Source organism: Numida meleagris, chromosome 1 (assembly GCF_002078875.1).
Source record: "Numida meleagris isolate 19003 breed g44 Domestic line chromosome 1, NumMel1.0, whole genome shotgun sequence".
Taxonomy (NCBI): domain Eukaryota; kingdom Metazoa; phylum Chordata; class Aves; order Galliformes; family Numididae; genus Numida; species Numida meleagris.
This window is the reverse complement of record NC_034409.1, coordinates 99,616,740-99,627,478: the sequence shown is the minus strand read 5'-3', so window position 1 is coordinate 99,627,478 and position 10,739 is coordinate 99,616,740.

The window sequence follows — 10,739 nt, the reverse complement described above, 5'->3', positions numbered from 1 at the left end:
TTTTTGAGGTTGTAGAGAACAGATCAGTATAATGCAAAGAGATCTCATATTCTTACCAGCAGATCTGTCTTTCAGAAACTCAAGGATTAGGTATAGTAAGAAGAAGAAGGCTACTTTAACTTCAAAGATGGGTAATCATAAAAATAATTCAGTTTCTGAAATATGTATTCTTTTTCTATGCATTTGTAGATTGGACATGTTTTTACAAGTGAATCAGAGTGAATCCTCTGTCAAGAGCAAAATTAACGGAGTCAGACATCAGGAACCTGGTGTTATTCTTGAATCTGCCCTGCTATAAGCATATGTGAACTTCTTGTTCTATTATTGACTCTTCATTCTATCTTTCTCTTTCTTCTTCATAGTCTGTAAATTTCTTGGTGCAGAAACTCCATATTTGTTTGTGTTTATTCAGTTCCTATTCTCAGGTCTTTGTCTGGATCCCTAAATGCTCTTATAACATGATAATTTTAATGCAGTAGTCTGACAAACTTACTGAAGCGTAGTGAATTTTGTATAATATATGAAAGCAAAAACTTTTGTGCAAACTGCAGTGACTGAAATTAATAGATGTTCTTTTTATACCAACACGTTTTGGTTTCTCAGGCAACAATTTTACTACTAATGTGATTAGTAACACAATTTAGGAAAAATGCTAATGGACTGACTGTCTTTGGGTAGTTCCAGAACATATTCCCTGGTGATAGTGTCAATGAGACACTATGATTCTTTACATATTGTAGTTTAAATGCTTGGGGAGGGGGAGGGAAAGAAGCTACTACTAAAGTTTGTTTTTTTATATAGGCAATTGCACTAAAACAAACAGCATTTTTCAAATTCTAGACTTGCTGTTTTGGTCAGTACAACCAATGCTATGAACACATTTAATAAAGCAGTTGCATAAGGTATAAAACAACACACACATATGTGCCTGAAGCAACTCAGGCAATTACAATTCTTTTACTTCAGATTGCCTTTCTGACTTTGAATATATTAGCTGTAATTCATCTTTCTGCCAAGCTATTTTAGTTTTTCCTCTTCCAACAAAGCAATACTCGAGTTCTCTGACTGAAATCAGAATTTGTTCCACTTCTGCAGAGAAACAGGGACAAAAAATCATGCCTGATATTGTAGAAAAACCTGTCTGAGCCTAATGCATTGTCAAAACTGGTTAAGAACACTTCATCCCTGTGAAAATAATTTTCGAGTATTACTGCTAATGCTGCCAAGGTAAGTGCTATCTTGGGTCACTGCCCAATCACCAATCCGTTCTTCTGATCTGAGTTAAAACTGTAAATGTATCAAGGAAGAAAAATTAAAAAGACTAAAAAAATTAGAATTTCTCTTTACCTCCTGGGAACAGGTAAAGAGATATTGAAACCAACTTATGCAAATGCAGTTTCTGGGAAACATTAGGCTCATCAGTAAAGCGCAGAGAAATACTATTCAAGTGTGTCAACGGTTTACGGGCGTTAGGCCCGATTCCATGACAAAGGGGACGGGGGACCCAAGGGCCCACGTCCCGGGAAAAGGGGAAAGGGGAAAAGGGTAGGGAGATGGCCCTGAGAGCAAAGAACAGCGGCAACAATCTGAGGAGAAACAAACTAATTTACTAAATAAAATATCGGAATGCAAAACAACACACTATAATACAATATAATTACAATTTAAGCTGATAAATCCAATACAGAGAGAGAGAATGTCCCAAAATCAAGGTAGGCCTTACTCTACTACCGACGATAAGACGGCTGGAGAGCGAGGTGCTGCCAAGACGAGAGACGGCGGAAAAAGGGACGAGGTCTCATGATCTGCAAGTTTTTATACTGCGAGCTTTTATCTTTTCCCTCCGGCTGGAAAATGGTAACAGAGGAGCAAAGTACCGGGGGGACTGTAGTAGTCCTTCTCTTCTGAGAACCAGGTATATCCACTACATGACGTTATGATGTGGAATACCAATAACCGAAAATCACAAAACCATGACATTCCACCCCTTATTCCATATCATTACATCATGTCAATATACATATGCAAGCAAACAATAATTAACATGCATTACACACACAGAAATGTGTACCTATATATACATAGACTTACTGACTGCACTCCCCCAGCATCAAATTCCCTTGTGGTACACACTGAACATCCCCATTCTTCTGCATCACCCACCAAGTGGACCCAGGTCCCTGGGCAAAAACAGTGCCACGGAGAGGTTTGCCCTTTCCAGAAGCTGGAAAGACCCAAACCGCTTTTCCCAACATGCTCTTTACATGTACTTCAGGGACCTTATCTCCCTCTACATTATGTAGAGAGCTGGATTGAGCAGGACCATCACGATTGATTGATCCTCGAGTATTGACCAACCAGGTGGCTTCTGCCAAATGCTTCTCCCAATGCTTAAATGTTCCACCACCCATTGCTTTCAGCATGGTTTTTAACAATCCATTTTATCGTTCAATTTTACCAGAAGCTGGTGCATGATAGGGGATATGATAAATCCACTCAATGCCATGATCTTTGGCCCAAGTAGTTACAAGACAATTTTTGAAATGAGTCCCATTATCTGACTCAATTCTTTCTGGAGTGCCATGTTGCCACAGGACTTGCTTCTCGAGGCCTAATATGGTGTTTCGGGCAGTAGCATGGGGTACTGCATATGTTTCGAGCCACCCAGTGGTTGCCTCCACCATGGTAAGCACGTAACGCTTACCATCGCGGCTTCGTGGCAAGGTGATATAATCAACCTGCCACGCCGCCCCATATTTATACTTTTGCCATCGCCCTTCCCCCCAAATTTCAGTGCAGGCTCTCTAGACGCCCGGCTGTATGTATGAAAGGAAGTAAATGACCTGTAGCTCTTGGAATGCCAAAATGTACGTCCACGTTTATTGAATGAAATAATTATTTAAACTCTATGTTGAAACTGAAGTGTATCAGTATTTCAGAAATCAAGTTAGAATAGGGCTCATTTCCAAAACAGGACTAAATGCAAATGTCATGCATTATGGCTGATGTTTATAAAGAAAAAGTAGACAGCTACTCAACTCATTGATGAAATTCAGGCTTTTGTGGAAGTGTTTTCCTATCAGCTTTGAAAATCCCAGTCTATAGATTGCACCAGTTTCTTAGGCTGACAACACAGGCATTCAGTTCCTGACACTGAATAAAACTGCAACAAGAGGTGAGAAATTTAGAATAGGATACATCAGTAGATTTTCTCTTATGGAATATCAATCCTGTACAAAAATGAGATTTATTTAACTTATTTTAAATAAATGACAGGTAAAATATTAATTGGCAAATCAAAATGAAAAATGACAGGCTGATATTGTGTATAAAATATATGATTATTTAAAATAGAGTGTTATCTGTAGTGAGAATGCACTACTCTCCGGACAATGAGACAGGTGACTCTGTGTTCTTCACTCTGACTTTAGCTAGTACAGAACTTTATCATGACTGAAGAAATCCAGGGTTTTGTAAAATGTGCCTGTGCAATGGCTCTAGAGCTGCACAAAGCTCTAATGACTGCATTCAGCTTCGTGCAGTGTACTACAGACAGTGAAAGTATGCTTTTATTTCACAAAAAATGCTGTAAAGTTTCTCATGCACCAGAATTTAATGGAACAGTGAAAAGCATTATGGATAAAATCATATGAGAACGGATCAAGTGCTAATGAAGGAGAAATTGTTTTCTGTGAGTTCTAGTACCTTCTTTAACACTGCCACATCAAACTACCTTCCAGACATACATTACCTACATAATCACATCTGGTTTATCTTCTCTTTCTGTCTTTCCTTAGGAAATAAAATGTATATACCTTACATTCTGTGTGGGGGTTGTTGTTTTTCTTATATTATGGAAGTCAAGTTGAATAAGTCTGTCTTGCATCTGAAGCAGAAAACGATGATGTTTTGATCATCTGCACATTCTTTCCATGTTCAGAAATGGTGAAAAAGGATTGTTTTCAGTAGTGACTGCCTTTAGCTTAACTAAAGCATTTTATCCATATTTTAACAACACATCTTCCCATCTTTCTTTTTATGTAACATAGCTGTATTCTCTTAGTATTTGTGTACCTTTTGTATTTAGAAATCAGGTAGCACACTATTTTTTTCACAACCAAGGCAAAACACATTTTGTTGGTATTATGCATGCATATGTCAATTTTAAAACATACAGCCCTGTTACTGTAGCTAAGTCTTGTGCTCTTAGATGGTAGATATCAAATAAAAGATGGATAACAATTATTGTCATTATACAGATGCCCATGAAATAGAATCTTCTAGTTATTTACTTTCTAATCAGCAGAAAAGGTTTTGATTTTTTTTGATATCTCTACTTCTTAACATTAGCAACAAGATTTAACATTCTCAACAGATTTACTGGTGGTGCACAGCGTAAAAGCTGGGAGATGGAAGAGCTGAAATGAAGTAGAAAGCCATAGTTTATTTGAATGGTCTATTTACCCAGATCTGCCAGATTTCTGCTGGAAATGGAACAGAACATTAGTCTCCTAAATATTATTTGAGAGGGTTTGAAAATTTTCAGCAGAGCTGCTTTTCATGTCAGGATAATATCTACAATACACTGTATGCAGTGGTAGATTTTTTTGTTGTTCTGATTTTTCTTTATGATAAAATAATAAAGGTAAAAAAAATTGCAGCCATAAAATAACTTACTTCTCGTAATTTGCAAAATTTATATGCATTCTTACAGATGCAAATACATTTTCATATTTATTCTGAATATTTCAAGAATCTGTATAATTTAGTCACCCAAATTAAGGTCACTAAAACACATTGAAACATATTATCTCACAAAGTCAAATTGCTAAGATGAGCTTATATGTGTCTGAAGATAAGTTGTTAAAGTCTCCATATAACCTCTAATACACACTCTATTCTAACTATGAAATTCATCTACATATTTAATGCTGAATCTAAAGCAAGACGCCACACTTGAACATAGTCACATTTTGGGAGAATTGATGACTTAGCTTTATCTCTAATAATTAATACGCATAGTTTTTTTCATACAATTTCAGAGATGTAAAGTTAAGTAAAGAGACCTGTGTGAAGAATGAATTACTATTTAATGAAAAATAAATAATTTTGCCTTGAGTAAATCTACAGAAACATGTATGCATATTTCTAGAGGGTGTTGGTAGAAGTGCTTAAAAGTAAATTTATTATTCTTTACTAAAATATTAAGAGCTACCAGCAATATCTTGGCATTAGTTCCATGCGTAGTCATTTCCCCAGCATGAAACAGTGATTACCCATTCATATTTCACTACAAAATTACTTCTAATGTAGATGCAAATCCATTATATGTAAAAACAAGTTGCTGAAACCTTTTCTACATATTTTTTTCTGAAAACAAATGAAATTGTATTTAGTAGCATTTATTTACAAATAAAATTTATCCATCAGTGTTTGAATTCGCTTATAACAGGAGCAGCTAAAACCATTCATCATTGTAAATACTAATAAAGGACATGTATAAATATGAGACAAAGGTGAGAGTTCTCTGCATTTTTCTTGTTACATGTGCAGCATATTAAGTGGGGAAAAATGGTTAGTGTTCTCACCAAAAGTATTCCAAATCATTCTGAATGCAGTTATTCTTGACTAGTTACATTTGGAATCTTTTTAAGGCAAGAATAGATGAGTAAAGTAGATAGCACTGGGGGAAAAATAAAAGATCAGGCTCAAAATATACTTGCTTTTGATGCAAATTCTGGGAAAAAAAAAATAGAAGGTTATATATAACAAAAGAACAAAAGTGGTGAAGTTGCATGGTAGTACTCAGAGTAGCTAACCAGTTACGAGGAAGATAAATATGCTGAAATAGATATTTCACTATCATAGAATCATAGAATGACGGAATGGCTTGGGTTGGAAGGGATCCCAAGGATCATCAAGTTCTAACCCCCCTGCCACAGGCAGGGCCACCAACCTCCAGATCTAGTACTGGAGGTGTTCCAGCACTTCACCACTCTCTACCCAGTCTGTGTATGTGCCTGGGATTTCTCTGACCCAAGTGCAAAACTTTGCACTTTGCTGTGTTGAACCTCATGATGTTCACATGGGCACACCTTTTGAGTTTGTTGCGGTCCCTCTGGATGGCTTCACTTCCTTCTAAAGTGTCAAATGCATCACTCAGCTTGATGTCATCAGCAAACTTGCTGAGGGTGCACTTGAGCCCACCATCGATGTCAGTGATGAAGATATTGAAGAGCACCAGTCCCGAGACAGACTCCTGGGAAACATCTCTTGTTACCAGCCTCCAGCTGGACATAGTGCCATTCAGCACAACCGTCTACGGCCTTCCAACCAATTCCTTATCCATCAAACAGTCCACCCCTCAAATCTGTATCTCTCTAATTTAGAGATAAGGATGTGGTGGGGGGCAATGTCAAAGGCCTTGCACAAGTCCAGGTGGATGACATTGGTCGCCTTCCCTTTGTCCACCAGTGTCATCACTCTGTCATAGAACACCACCAGATTGGACAGACAAGACTTTCCCTTGGTAAAGCCAAGGGAAGTTATTATTCATTACACTATAGTGTAATGAATAATCAAACTTTCCAAAATGATGACAGTTTGCCTTCACACATGTATATGTATATGTATATTTAGAAGATCTGTTTTTGTCTTATGTTGTGTAATTGTTGTCTTAGGCACTTCCTAACGTGTATTTGGAAGTTTTTCAGACGAAAAATACTGATTCATTGGAACACTCTTGTAATATTTCTTGTAAGAATATCAGTTCCTAGCTCTGTAGCAAATTTTCCTTGTGACTAGTTACTTAATTGCATCTACAATATGATTAACCTTATGACACTGTGGCTATAATTGTGGCTTAACTTGACTAACATATTTTGCAGCTACGTAGTAGACTAAACACTGCAGGATATTCTAACAGTCTGTGTATGAATATCTCACAATGACTCAAAGACTTTTCTGTAAAATGAAGACAAATCTTTCACCTCATTACATTTACCTCACCTACCATATAGCATTACTTTGGTGGAGTTATAAAACAATGATTTCTAAAAACGTGACTTATTCTAGTTCTATTTTGTTTTATTTTGTTTTGTTTTCAATATGTAACAGCATAGTCCCTCAACACATTAAAATGTGTTATTCCAGAGCACCAGAAAAGTGCTCAGATCTGAACTGAAAAGAGAATAGGATTTGCTTTGACTAGAGAGTCAAACTGATGCCCACATATGAGAATAAACTCTACTACTTACACATTGTTTTATAAAAAGTGACAAATTAAAACTTTGCTTTAAGAGTGGCATGTTTTCTCACTTCCAAATTGCAGAGAATTCCACAGCAGCTATGCTCACTGGGAAACTGCCAGCTTAGTTTGTACCCTAGGGATTTGAAAGAGCAAGAAAATGAAGTTGTTGCAGGCTTGATTTGATGATTAGCTATTTATTTTATGGAAAATAATACTGAAGCCCGATTTCCAAATGACTATCACCCTATGAATGAAACTAATTGGTAGCACTACTTCGAAAATCCAGAAACTGATGATATATGTTTTTAATTGGATCCCCATAAAATGTGAATAGTGAAAGCTCCCAAATTCCTACATTGTGTTTGAGAAAAGTCAAAGATGAAAAAGGACAGATGAGGGAGAATCTAAAAATGTTGCACATGAAAAATAAGAGAAGGCAATAAATACAAAACTTGCTAACCTTTTTGGTTGTGAATACTTCTGTCTCTGAAGATGTATCCTTCCACTCCCATTTCTATTCTACTTCTCTGTGAAAGAAAATATATTTAAATTTCTCTGTCATAAATGTCAAATTGTTCAGGTTAAAACTGACAGTGAAAGACTGAGAGTAGTGAGTAAAAAGTTGGAAGAGAATGAAAAAAAAAAAAAGAAGCAAGGATATAAATGCCATAACATCGCATATAACTCAGAAAGCAAAACTAAGGATTTTGAAAGTGATTTGTTTGTAAGAAATCTGTTTGCAGTATAAAGGTATTTAGCCTAAGGACATGCTCATTAGAATTACAGTTGTGAATGAGATAAAAAAAAGACCTGGAAGAAACTGAAGTTTATGACAGTGTCCAGATCGTCCATAATAAACTAAAGAAGACATTGGTAAAGTGGTAAGAAAATGTTAGGTTTTTTAGAGTTAAGAGGGGTACAGAAGTTGCTCCTTTTTGACAGTCTTTATGAAGTCAGTTTGAATAGACTGGAAAAATGGAAACCACTCTAAAAAGAATCAAGGAAATTATGCTATTTCAGAAATGAATGTACCAATTCAGAAGGCAGATATGGATTAGAACAAAGGATTTCATAAAAGCAGTTGAGTGCAAGAATTATTTGTTGAAGAGGTACAAGATCAGGTGAATGCTAGGGAGAGAGTTAATAGAGGAAGAAGGTGAAGCAAGAGCAGTCAGACAGAAGTTTCTTCCCTGTTCGCCATTTTTTTTTTTTCCTTACAATGTTCCATGACTTTAATTAGCATCTCAGAAATACATCAAACAGGTTATATGAACAAAAGACCAAAATAGAAACCAAAAGAAAAAAAAATAAAGCAAAATAAACAAATAAACAAACAAAAAAAAATAAACCAACCTGAATCTGAGTGCCTTTACTCTTTGTTGAATATTGTATGTAAATGTGCCACAAATATAAGGGAAAGTGGTTAAGCAAATGAAATGTCCTTTCTCTTTGTGCAGTTCCAAGCACTGACAGTGGCACTCCCGTGATGATCCAGTCAGTCTTAATGGCAGTGCTCCCATGAGCAGCCCGGCAGCCTTGAGGTTGGCGCTCCCACGACGAGCCCGGAAGACTGAAGGAGGCCAAAGGCGACGATCCTGCAACGAGCTGGGCGTACGAATGCAGACAAATTGCCGCGTCTCCACGATGGGCAAGGCAGACGATGCGAACAAATGGCAGTGAGGAAGCACTCCCCTGACACGTGAAGCCTACGCAAGATGAGAGGGAACGCCAAAAAGCTGGAATGAGGAGGATGTGAGGCACCAGATACTGGGAAATGCACTGGAGATATTATGGAGAAGTAAGAAATAACGATCTGAGGCGGTGCGAAAAAGCAACAAACAATGAGAGGGGGTGGTGGCGCCAAAAAGCGACAGGAGGAGGGGGGTGGGCGGCGCCAAAAAGCGACGAGGCAGACAGGCGAAAGCAGGCCAAGGGTGGCAATCCTGCGACATGCCCGGTAGACGAAAGGTGGTGCTCCCGTGACAAGCTGGGCAAACAAAAGCAGGCCAAGAACAGCGCTCCCACGACGAGTCGGACTGACGACATGTGGCGCTCCCGCGACGAGCCGGACTGACGACACGTGGTGCTCCCGCAACAAGCCAGACAGGATTGGGACAATGGCAGCACTCCCGTGATGATCCGGTCAGTCTTAACGGCGCTCCCACGAGCACAGCAGACTCGAGGGCGGCGCTCCCACAACAAACCCGGCAGACCGAAGGAGGCCAAAGGTGACACTCCTGTGACGAGCTGGGCGTATGAAAGCAGACAAATGGCCGCTTTCCCAAGATGAGCCAGGCAGACAATGCGGACAAATGGCAGTGAGGAAGCGCTCCCCTGACAAGTGAAGCCTACGCAAGATGAGAGGGAACACCAAAAAGCTGGGATTGATGAGGATGGGAGGCACCAGATACTTGGAAATGCTCTGGAGACATTATGGAGAAGTAAGAAATAATGATCAGAGGCGGCGCGAAAAAGCAACAAACGAGGAGAGTGGGTAGTGGCGCCAAAAAGCGACGAGGCAGACAGACGAAAACAGGCCGAGGTTGGCAGTCCCGCGACGTGCACAGTAGACGAAAGGCGGCGCTCCCGCGACGAGCTGGGTATAGAAAAGCGGGCCAAGAACAGCGCTCCCGTGACGAGCCAGGCAGACGAAAGTGGGTGGCAGTCCCGTGACCAGCTGTACAGATGAAAGCGGGCCAAGGATGGTGCTCCTGCGACAAGCCAGGCAGACAAAAGCAAGTGAATGGTGGTGCTCCCGCGACAAGCCAGGCAGACGAAATGCGGCACTCCCGTGACGAGCTGGGCCGATGAAATGTGGGCCAAGTGTGGTGCTCCCACAACAAGCCTGGCAGATGAAGGGTGGCACTCCCGCGACGAGCCTGGCAGACTTGATGGAATGCCAGGGGTGGCACCCCTGCCACAAGCCTGGCAGACTTGACGACGGTGCTCCCACGATAAGCCGGGCTGATGACATGTGACGCTCCTTCGACGAGCAGGGCTGGCGACATGTGGTGCTCCCACGATGAGCCAGGCTGATGACATGTGGTGCTCCCGCGAGCAGCCTGGCTAATGTCATGTGGCGCTCCCTTGTCGAGCCAGGCTGTCGACATGTGGCGCTCCCACGACGAGCCGGGCAGACAGGATTCGGCCAATGGAGGCAGTCCTGTGATGATCCAGTCAGTCTTAATGGTGGCGCTAGCACAATGAGCCCGGCAGACTTGAGGGGGCGTTCCCACTACAAGCCTGGCAGACCGAAGGAGGCCAAAGGCGACTCTCCCGCGACAAGCTGGGCGTACGAAAGCAGACAAATGGCTGCGTTCCCACGATGAGCCACGCAGACGATGCGGACAAATGGCAGCGAGGAAGCGCTCCACTGACAAGTGAAACGTACGCAAGAGAGGGAACGCCAAAAAGCTGGGATTGATGAAGATGGGAGGCACCAAATACTGCCAAATGCACTGGAGACGTTATGGAGAAGTAGGAAATAATG